Source organism: Humulus lupulus, chromosome 7, assembly GCF_963169125.1.
Source record: "Humulus lupulus chromosome 7, drHumLupu1.1, whole genome shotgun sequence".
Taxonomy (NCBI): domain Eukaryota; kingdom Viridiplantae; phylum Streptophyta; class Magnoliopsida; order Rosales; family Cannabaceae; genus Humulus; species Humulus lupulus.
Genome location: NC_084799.1, coordinates 120,201,301 through 120,213,539, shown reverse-complemented (window position 1 = coordinate 120,213,539; position 12,239 = coordinate 120,201,301).

Sequence of the window (12,239 nt, the reverse complement as noted above, 5' to 3'; positions counted from 1 at the left end):
CCATCTTGGTCCCTCATGCTTGATATTCCCCAGACACTTGGTTTACCACGAGTTGGGAATCGCTGTAGCATCGGACAACCCTGGTTTTCAATTCCTTCGCCAAGCTAAGCCCGGCCAATAAGGCTTTGTACTCGGCTTCGTTGTTGGACGCCACGAATGTGAACTGTAGCGCGGAGCAGAAACGATGCCCTTCTGGGGATGTTAAGATGAACCCAGCTCCGGACCCGTTCTCGTTAGATGACCCATCCACGAAGATTCTCCATAATTCCTGCACTGGTTCTCTCAAGGGCTCCTCCTGGAATCCAGTGCATTCAGCCATGAAATCAGCCAGGCTTGGCTTTTGATCGCAGTTCGGGATACGTACAGTATCTCGAACTGGCTGAGCTCGACCGCCCATTTCAACAGACTTCCCGATGTCTCAGGTTTCTGCAGCACTTACCTTAAAGGCTGATCGGTCATGATGTGGATTGAATGGGATTGGAAATACGGCCTAAGCTTCTTGGAGGCCGTAATAAGCCATAACGCCATCTTTTCCATTAGAGGATACCGAGATTCTGCTCCGAGAATTCTTTTGCTTATATAATATACTGGCTTTTGAACTCGGTCCTCCTCCTGGACCAGCATGGCGCTGGCCGCACTTTCCATCACAGCTAAATAAAGGAAAAGGGGCTCCCCTGCCGTTGGCTTAGACAAAACTGGTGGCTCGGCCAAATGTGTCTTTAGATCGAGGAAAGCCTGCTCGTAATCATCAGTCCATTCAAAATTTTTGTTTCCTCGGAGCAAGTTATAGAATGGTAAACACTTATCGGTGGACTTAGAGATAAACTGATTAAGGGTTGCCACTCTTCCTGTCAGACTTTAAACATCTTTGTGCGACCTAGGCGACACTACAACAATTTTGAGTATATATTACAGTAAAAAATAACACTTATTAAAAAACATTATTAATACACGTTTAATTTTTTTTCACAGCCAATTTAGGCGCCAAATAAAAAAGAAAGAAGCGCCTAATGAAAATTTTGTCTAACCCATTTGCCTCCTCTGCCCCTCTCTTTCAGACTCGACTATCTTTCCTTCTCTCACTCTCTCTCACACTATGTCTCTAATCCATTCAGCCGCTGGATCACCACGATCTGTACGATTCTTGATGCTCCTTCTCCCTCATGCGATTTTTGCTGCTCAGTCTCCCCCTTCTCCCTCATGCAAGTCTTGCTGCTCCTTCTTTAACTCCTCCTTCTCCCTCATGACATTTCTCCTGCTGGAAGCAAAAACCCAGGCAAGAGCACTCTAACCTCGTTTGTCTATAATATAGTCCTCCTCAGTGGCCGCTTGAACCTCTGGTCCTTCATATTGCTCATCAAAGTCTTCATAATCAATAGCATCTTCAGCCTTCTCATCATAATCCATGTGTGAGAGAAACACAATGAACATAATCAGAAAGTTTGACAAAATGAAATGAGCTAAACCATAGACTTTAGAAAACATATTATTTATACATTATTTTATTTTATTTAATAAGAACTAGACCCTACTATTGTCAAAGACAAAATATAAAGGAGATGAAAAGTCCACTGAAATCCAAATAACAAAAAATGCTCAATCTCTTGAAAAACCAAAAATACAATTCCTGAATTCTTTTTAAACAAATCACTGAGATGCCTACTTTAGCCCAAATAATATCAATCTCTTTTTCAATATTAAAAAATTTATCTTGTCCCTTTCTAAGCACAATGACCAACAAATAGCCATCACAGAAGAATCCCACAGTTACTTTCTATTTTCGTTACCCACTCCTAAAAATTGAAACTTAACAAATTTACAGAGTACTGTAAAGTAATCCAAAAAGCCTCAAACTATAAATAGTTTTACATTTATCCACAATCTTTCAGAAAAAGGCAATGAATAAATAAATGATTGACTGTCTTATTGCTGGTTTTGTGCGAAACACCAGCTTTGAGACAGAGCAGAATGATCCTTTCCAATAGACATAGTGAGTTCCATTCATGTAGAAAGTAAACAGCTAAAATCTTAGAATTTAAAGTTGTCCTTTAAAAGTACTTCCTCAATTTCACAATCGTCCCAAAATCCAAGTCTTTCTTCTATTTCTATCTTAACCCTCACCTGAATATGCAAATATTGTACAGTGAAGAATCATGTTGCTTCTAGGTTCTCCAAGCAAGAGTTTTCTATGACAGCTATTGTGATGTAATACTAGTGATCTACTTATGGGTTCAAATCAAACCATTACACTAAAGAAACTGAGAAATGCCAGGGTCCTCCAAAAGTATAAAGAAACTCTTCCAGAGGAGTATAGCAATTCATTCTATACTTGTCAGATATACACATATAGGAACCAAAAATTCTACAAAGAAGTACATAGGATATGTAAAGCTACCTCACATATATATTCTCTTAGTCACTAAGTAGACTAAGTGCTGGCACTAAGAATATTCTCTTAGTCAACATATGTCTTTTATTTATTTATTTTTTGTTGGCAGTGGCTACTAAAACAGTCGTATGTAATGTAAAAATTCTACATTTTTATGGAGTGGAAAAAGTAAATATAAAATAATATGAGGATAATAGTGGCAAAAATGGACCATGAGATGCTTATCCGCTCTATGAATTTTTATTTCTTTGATGCTAAGAATGACTGTTTATTTCTTTCTTTCTGACTTTTATTATATGTTTTTTTTTATGATAATTGATAATATGTTGTTATATATGATTTTTGTAACTCATCAAAATTCGTACTAATTATAGAAACGGTTGATCAGAAACTAGTCAAAGAGTTTGCCAAGTACAAGATATGTCACCTCCATCTACAAAAGGAAAGAGGCCAAAACACATACCTACAGGAAAATTAGTTAAACTCCTCAATGAAAAGAGGAAGAGCTTTAGACTAAATTTGGAAATGGATAAGGTTGTTGAAGAGAGATATGGAGCAAGTGCACAAAGGATGATGAATTGAAGGATGGAGCAAGTTTCACACATGGTTTACTTTTGTGTATCTTGTAATGTTTCTATTTTTCATTTTTGAAGTAAAAATTTTTCAAGATTATAAAACTTTATTATGTTATGCATTCAAACTTAAGTTAGAACTAAGATCTCATGAAGTAGACACATTCATGGTTTGAATTAGTTATTGTTTAATGTAATACTTATGGTTTATCACTCTATTGAGAATTACATTTTATGATTAATTTTGAATTTTTTTTATCAAAATACAATAATGAAAATCTTTTAATAAAAAAAAAACCATATAAGTATACTTATCAAAATAAAATTTAAAATTTTATTACTATATGTTATGATTTAAAAACATATTATAAGCGTAAAAAATCGTTATGGTTTATATAATATAACAAACTAAAAATGTTATCAAAACAATCAAATGGAAATGCTATAGCATTCCCTGGCAGTGAGCTGATCGCCTCTGACAGTACATATTTTTGTAGATGAGGGGAACTTGATCACAAGGTGGCAAACAGAAGTTATGGCTTCAAATGCCATCAGCATGGGCCTATCCAAGATTGCATTGTATGCAGTCGGACAATCGATGACCACAAACTCAAGCAGCTTGGAAATAGTTCGTGGTCCCTCCCCCAAGGTTATCACCAACTCGATTGTCCCGATAGCTACCGATCCCTCGCCGAAAAATCCATATAGCATCATGGAGGTTGCCTTCAGCTCGGTCATGGAAAATCCCATTTTCTTCAGTGTGGACCTGAATAGTAGGTTCACAGAACTCTCGTTATCAACCAGTGTCCGCCTAACTCTCCGATTGGTGAGCTGGCTGGTTATGACTAAAGGGTCGTTATGCGGGAATTGGACATGACTGGCGTCTTCTTCAGTAAAACTGATTGGTTGCTTCTCCAATCGTTGTTGCTTAGATAAACGTTTCTCCAGGACGAACTCGACCCCATTGTGAGACCTCAGCTCATTGACATACCTCTTCTGGGCGTTTTTGCTCGTTCCTGCCAAATGAGGTTCTCCGGAGATGGTTGTTATCTCTCCCCCTGTTATCGGAGGAGGGGTATTCTGATTCACCAGAGCTTCAATATGATATGCGGGGCTTTCTGGAGCTGATTGAATGTTTTTCCTAGCAAGCTGATTAGGGGAGATTCGATTCCGGGCATACTGAGCTAGGGGCCCGACCCTGATGAGCGTCTTGATCTCATCCTTCAAATTCCTGTAGTCATCGGTGTTATGACCAATTTCATTGTGGAATCGACAAAATTTTGAAGGGTCTCTCTTCGCCCTTTGATTTTTTACAGGCTCCGGCTTCTTCGACGGAAGGCAGGCAGAATTTTCCAAGAAGATGCGCTCTCTGGTATCCGTGAGGTCGGCGTATGTTGCATAGATTGGTTTGAACTTCTCCATGGGTTTATTTTTCTTTGAACCATTCTGGCCGCCTTCTTCATTTCCCTTCCTCTTGCTTCCTCCCCTTTGGTTATTCTGTGTAACGATTTGAGTCGTAGCTGCAATGTCCGTTACCTCTCCAATGAGCTGGGCAGGGACTTGGCTGGTTCCTTCGACTGAAGCTCGCGCCTCTTCCAGGTTGATCCACCTTTGAGCCCTATTCAAGAACTCATCCACTGTGTTGACACCCTTTCTCTGGATCTCATTCCACAGGTCGCCTCCAACAAAGATTCCTGTTCTCATCGCCATAAGCCTAGAGCTTTCATCCGCGTCTCTAGCTCGCGCAGCGATGCTGGCGAACCTACTCAAGTAAGCTTTCAGAGGCTCTCCGGGCTGCTGCTTTATGTTTGCAAGGGAGTCTGCCTTTATTCGAGCTACTTGGGAAGCCCGGAACGCCCTCTTGAAGTCAGCGGAGAAGCTCTTCCACGAGCTGATAGAATGCCTTTTGTATTTCATAAACTATTGCCTAGCCGGTCCGACCAGAGTCGAAGGGAATACTAAGCACCTTAATTTGGGTCCGATGTTATGGGCCATCATCAGGGTATTGAACATCCCCAAGTGGTCGGATGGATCTCCATCTCCGTCGAATTTTGATAAATGGGGCATCCTGAAACCTGGCGGGTATGGTGTTGCTGCGATGTTGGGGGAGAAAATCTCGAGCTCGTCCCCTGAGTCATACTCGTCCTTTTCCTTCTCTGATAGGATTCTTTTCATCAGTTCCACCATCTGGGCCAACCTCTCAAGGGTTGGGTCCTTGGTTCTCTGGGGCTGTTTAACATCTCCCATTCGCCCATACGCATTTGATGGGTTATTGTCCCTCCAAGTTCGAGCTCGGTTTGGCGGGACATTCCCGTTATCGCGTACTTCGGAAGGACTTCCCTCGTGGTGAGTGCCGCTGACTCCATCGCGAGCTGGATTGGTTATTTGTGAGTTTAGGCGATCTCGCAGATCGGTATGTGGATCAACTTGAGGGTTTTGAGCCGAACTCAGCTGATTCCTCAAATTTGCGCTGGTCCTATCACTTTGACGACCCTCCGTCTAATAGCTTCCATTAGACAAGCTCAGAGCTTGCGGCCAAGGATGAGGATCTGGGATATTTCCGCATGCTCGCAGGACATGAGCAGGGGCAGCGGGAGGAGGATTCCTCCTGCTGTTTCCATAGGTAGGAACATCTAGAGCTGAACGAGGTGGGGTCGGATGCCTTATCGGCGATGGGGGATGTCTGATTGGTGAGGCGATTCTCGTCCCATCAGGTCGGACCAAGTTAGCCCGCGGTCGATCTGCTCCACCATTTCTGGTTCCTTGTGCCTGGAAATCTGATCGCAGTACTGGGAAGTCGGTTGGGACATGTCTTCTTTGCAAGTTCATCATTGACCGTCTGTGTTGGTTGCCATGGGCATTTGACGGTGGCGTTGAACTCGGAGTTGAGGTTCTGACCAATCGACTGACTCGACGATGATCTCTGGGAAAGCCACAAAACGAGGTTTCTTGGTGATTGTGCGAAATGGGCGTAGAACTTGGAGTTGAGGTTCTAACCGACTGACTCGGCCTGGGTCGACTATCCTGGCGGGACTGCAGGGGTAGCCGAGCCAAGACTTCCTCGATTTGCTTGTTTGCTTTGGCTAGATGGCTGCTCAACTACATGTTCTCCAACTCCACCGCAGTCAAGTAATCCGGGTTCGGATTCGGCGGTAGAGGTGCTGAACTTTCGGTGTCGTCGTGGCCCATTGGTTGCTTTCCCGACCGCTGCTGAATCTCCTGGTTTTGTTTGTTGGAAATAGCGGCATGGTGAGCCTCCTGCCCACCATGCTGATCCATTTTGTTACTGTGCCTTGAACGAGTGACCACCATGATTAACTTTGTTCTGAACCTTTTTCAATGGCACTAATTTGCAGCTCTCAATGAAAGCACCAAACTGTTGATACGGTTTTTCGCCAACAGTGTATTACGTAATTAGCTAGAATAAACTAGTGCTTAAGGATAAACCGTAATAAGAATAATAACTCTTAAGGAAGCTTAGAATGATATAATAAGAACACTTGTTCCTTTTTACGCGGTTCGGAGGCTAAAATCTCCCTAGTCCACGAGTCGATATTATTACTATATATCTCTCTATATTTCGACAGAGTATTTGCATTACACCAAGAAAACCCCCAATCCCTTCTCTATCCAAGGTCTTGGTATTTATAGAAGAACCATCCCAGGATAGGGGCATGGGTCATCACGTGGATACCTATCCTATATGTGGCATGTCTTGCACAAATGATGAACATTACAATATATATTAAGGTATGGTCTAATCATTAGGTAAAATTGATCATGGGTCGTCTAGCATAATCGGACATGTGATGTTCGATCATGCACATTTATGTTACGTGTCCGAGAATTCAGGGATGATGGACATGTAATGTCTGACCACGCACGTTCCTAAATAACGTGTCCAAGTTTATAAAGACTCCTGGACATGGCAGGTTGTCAGAGTACCACGACCTAAACATAACGCCAGCTCGCGCCCAGATTGCTATGTTTTATATCCATCTCCAGCTCATGCCTTAATACTTTGTATTCCTCAGCTTGTGTTATTACCTGGGGAGTCGCACTGCCTTCGCAGAGGAAATATCAACTTGTGGGTCCTTTAGTACTGTTCTTAGCTAGCCAGCTATACTCGAGCTACATAAAAGACCTGGGCTGAATATCAGGGCGTACAACATCAATATAGTGTACGTATTAATTTATAACTAATGCCAATTAATTTGAAAAGTATATTAATAAAAATTACAATCTCGCATTGTAATGCGTAATGTCTTAAGTCCCAAATCTTAACATGAACATAAAATACATCCAATGTCTAAAACAACATATCTGAAAGTCTTGACATTTAATAATATCAAAATTATAGAATCTAAGTCAATTAAAACAGTTAGTACACATAAAAACAATACCGAAATCACAAAATTAACATAAAATAGAGAGAATGGATCTCTTTCTTCTTTACAATAACCACAAAAAAAATATCCACAACCGAGACAGAAACAAACATGTGAAGAGGAAGACACCTGTCATGGGCTTTCTCACGTGCTTAGATTGCCTGGATAGGGTGTGAGTTCCTCGCCAAACCATTCACCCCCACTGACATGAAAAAACAAAGAGGGAGAGTGAGAGTGCGATACACAAGCGCTTCGCCGAATTTTCCACCCCAATTGCATCCACAACTCGTAGCAACACCTCAGTCGAGCCCTACCACTATCGTCATCACTGGCCTACAAAGACAAAAGAGATAGAGATTTAGAGAGTATAGAGAAAGAGATAAAAGGGATCGGAGATAGAGCTTAGAAACATGTAATAATTTCTTAAGGTCTCATTTTTAAAGAAGTGAATGCTATAATTTAAAGAGGATTGCTTAATCCTATTAATGCCATAATATATAAGTTAAAGTTTGCTATAATAATAAATAGTCTGTTTTTGTGAAAATAGACTGACTAAGAGGTTGGGGCTAACCTTCAACAGGAAGCTTTCTAACGCCTTGTGACTTACGAGGTAAGTTGAGTTGCTTGTCTACAACACATATAAACTTTATGTTTTATGCTTACTGTTTGTACATGAGCATATAGATACGATGGAAAGTCTAAGTAAGAGATCAATGTTGTCTAGCGGATGCTAGTTGTGAGTGCATTCCAACTGTGCACAAAACCTGTTAGTTTGTTGTACCCACGTGGATGCTAGTTATGATTGTATACCAATTGAGGAATTTAAATTGCTAGGTTTAAAGGTAAGTGATTCCTTTGAGATTGTGGCTTGGGTACCAATTCCTCTTTAGGCAGCTTTGTTTGCCCAATGTTCACTTGTGTGAATGGCACTAAGGAATTTCATTTTACTAGTGTACTAAGTTTGTAAACTCTATGGTCGTGGTAAATGATACTTGCATGTATTATATAATATTGTTATATTGATTGAATGTATGAAATTATTTTCTAATGTTGTGATTCAGAGTTAGAAACTCTACTATATCATTGAAGCAAAGATGTGGAAGTGACTGACTTATATCACTAACAAGAGTCGAGGACTCTTTTGTTTGATAGCTGAGAAGTATAGTAAAGTTTTCTCTGTTGAGGAAATTGGTTATGTTGATTAAGAATTTGAGATTCTTTTCGTTTGATAACTAGAAGATGCTAGAGACACTGATGTAGTTTCATTATCGTTGAGACTTATGTGTCGTTTGGTTGGAGGGAACGAAAATGGAAGAATAAGAATGAGAAAAGGAATAGGTATGGAATGAAATAAAAATTAATATGAATAAAAAAATTATTAAATTTTTTTCAAACTTGCATTAGAATGGTTTCTCCTCCCATTTTCAAATAGAACAGTCATTCCACCAAAATAGTAGAATTGATCACACAATATTCTGATATCTCAATTTTGACCAAAATGATTTGCTAATTAAAATCAATATGAATAAATCACACAATATTCTAATATTGTCTTCTTTAATCAAAGTGATTTGTTGAATCATTACCATTTTATGCATCAATTTCTCATTCACTCAATTTTTCCAAGAATCCCCCACATGAATGAAATTGATCAACATTAAGAAAGTATGACTCGGCACAAGTCGACGCAATAAGGAGATAAAGTTCTATGATTGATACTTGCGTAGGATAGGTGGATGTTAGCCTTTGAACCTTCCCTTGTGAGAATATATTTACTTTACTAACTGCTCAGTAGACGCGATGTCTTTGAATTGTTCCATCATTTGTGTAAACGATGATATATTTCACACAGATTTCTTTCCAGCATAGTTTCGGTTCTCATGGTTATGTTCATTTTTCACCATGAACATCTGCCTGTTTCTGCGAGAAGCTTTAGAGAATTGAGCCCCCAAAATTCTCCTTTGAAGCGACCCTACTTCTCTCTCACATATGTGACATCTTATCTATGAGCAATCTCACATTACTCGGCTTGGACTTCTGATGCGTAAGAGTCATTAGAAGCTTAAGCTTAACCTCTTTTACAACAGGCATCAATGTTTCACCATTGGAACGGGTAGGGGTAATCCCCCACAGTGATCTTACTCAGTCTCCATAACTAGGTTGTCCCATTGAACCTAGATCTTGGGATCTCCAGTTAACTAGTTTAGGTTTCCCTTATATCGACCTTAATTTCCTTTGGGGTTAAGTCCCATTCCTTCTGATGTCGTTTCAACTTGATCTCTGTTTAATGCTTTGGTGAGTCTATCCGCAATGTTATCTTTTGACTTCACATAATCAATCGAGATAACTCTAGTTGAGATCAGTTGTCTAATAGTGTTATGTCGTCGAAGTATGTGTCTAGACTTATTGTTATACAAAACATTTTGTGCCTGGCCAGTTGTTGCTTGGTTATCACAATATATGCATTTTGCAGGCACAGGTTTAGATATCCTCCAAGAAATTACGCAGCCATTCTGCTTCTTCACTACATTTATCCAAAGCTACCAACTTGGATTCCAGTGTAGATATAGTGATTACATTTTGTTTCGAGGATTTCCATGAAACAGTTGCGCCACCTAGAGTGAACACATATTTACCAGTACTTTTTGAGTCTTGGATGTCGATATCCAACTTGCGTCAGTGTATCCTTCAAGAATAGTTGGATCTTTGGTATAGTTCAACCCATAGTCATGAGTATACCGCAAGTACCTAAGTACTCTTATAATTTTCTTCCAGTGCTCAACACCTGGAATACTCACGAATTGACTTAAAGTACTTATAGTGTAGGTAATATCTGGTCTTGTACAACCCATCAAGTACGTTAGACTGCCTATCACTCTAGCATACTCAATTTGAGTGACACTGTCGCCTTTATTCTTGGACAAATGATGACTTATTTCAATTGGTGTTCTGGATACACCAGAATCATTTGTTCCAAATTTGTCAAGAGTCTTGTCCACATAGTGTGACTGACTCAAACTAAGTCCAACTGACGTCCTTGTAATTTTATTTCTAAAATTACATCAACCTGTCCCATGTCCTTCATGTCAAACCTTGAGTTCAACATATCTTTTGTAGATTTTACCATTCATTGGTTGCTTCCAACAATGATTATATCATTGAAATAACTCGCCAAAAAGTTGTTGTGTAAATTTAAGCTAAGTGCAAGTGTACACTGTCAACAACAAGTAATATAGTAACAAGTACTCGATATCGTATCCACAAGGACTGTTTCTTAAGTTTTTAATTGAGAAACTAAGTTCTAACAAAATGATTTAAAGGCACTAACATTAATTAAAAAGGTTGTGGTCTAAGAACTAAGTAATTAAATGCTAATTAAATGCAGAAAAATAAAAGAAACAACTCAGGAAACTTGATTCAAGGAGTAACAAATGGTATGATGGCAACTAGAATAATTATCCCCATAATATGCAACTCTGACACTGATGCTGCAGCAACTGGAAGTCTATTAGCCCAGAATTTTAGTTAATTTTCATAGGCTTTCGTCAAAGCACTATGATTCTAATCTTTTAATTAAATCACATATGTCTATGCTAATTCAATTTCAATTTAATTCAAGCATCAATTCCATAAGACTATGCATGGTAATAATATATGTCTATATCACTACAATCTTGAATCCAATGAGTTCAAGCATGCACCATTCAAATTGTGTGTCCATTAATTTCAACCTTTTCAGAATTAAAAATTAACCCAATTACCTACTAAAGGTGATCAATCAATAACAAGCATTAAACATGATAAATATTTGAATGAATAAACATCAAGTTGCATAAACATCAATATAAAAGTGTCAATACAATCACATATTAAGGTTCTAATTATCCTAGCTATTTAGAGTTTAGCTCATGCTCATAATAAAAAAAATACCCAAATAAATACAATACATAATCTGAAGTTTTAGAGAATAAACTGAAAGGAAATAGAAATAAAGGTAAGAATTCAAGCCAAAGTGATGTCTCAAGTGGCTTTGTCCTTTTGCTTTTCCCTATTTTCTCCTTCCTCTCTCCTCTTTCCTTCACATTAATGGTTGCCAAAACTAAATTGGGTCTCCTCCAAATGCACCAGGCGGCTGGGTCTTGTTTTTTTTCTCTGCCAGCCGTGTGTCTTCCAAATTGGAAAAGAAGACTACTTTTCCCTTAGGTCATTCCTCTTCCCTCGGGTCACGTGGGCCTCCTCTTTGTTTTAACTTTTAATTTCTTTTTGTCTTCTTTACCACAAATGGACTGGGTACAATAAAAGCCCAAATATTCTTTTATCAATTACTTTCAGCCCAATTAAGATAATTACAACAAAATGAGTTAAAGACCATAAATTTGAAACTTCACACGTGGACCCTCAAAATAAAGCATCTGCCAGGATGCGACGATGCAGCAATGCCACAACATTCCTCAAATTCTAATTCCACTTCACACTTCAATTCTTTCTCAAATTGCTCCAAACTCAAAGACCACCTATCAAGATAATGAACCAACATTTTTTTTAGAGATTTTCCCAGCATTGCTATACTATTTAATATTATCCTACTTTAATTAGTATTTAATGAAAACACAATAAAACTACTACAAAACATCACAAATCACTCTTCCTAGATAAAAAAATATAAGTTTAAAAGCATAAAAATAACTATAATTCCCAGAGTTATCAATCATCTACATACGAACAAAGAATAATATATCCATCATTTGTATTTTCGATATAAACACATTTGTCACACTCATTGATTTTGAAGCCACTTGTCATCACGACACTATCAAATTTTTCATGCCATTGCTTTGGAGTTTGCTTAAGTCCGTATAAGGACTTTACCAATTTGCACACTTTCCTTTC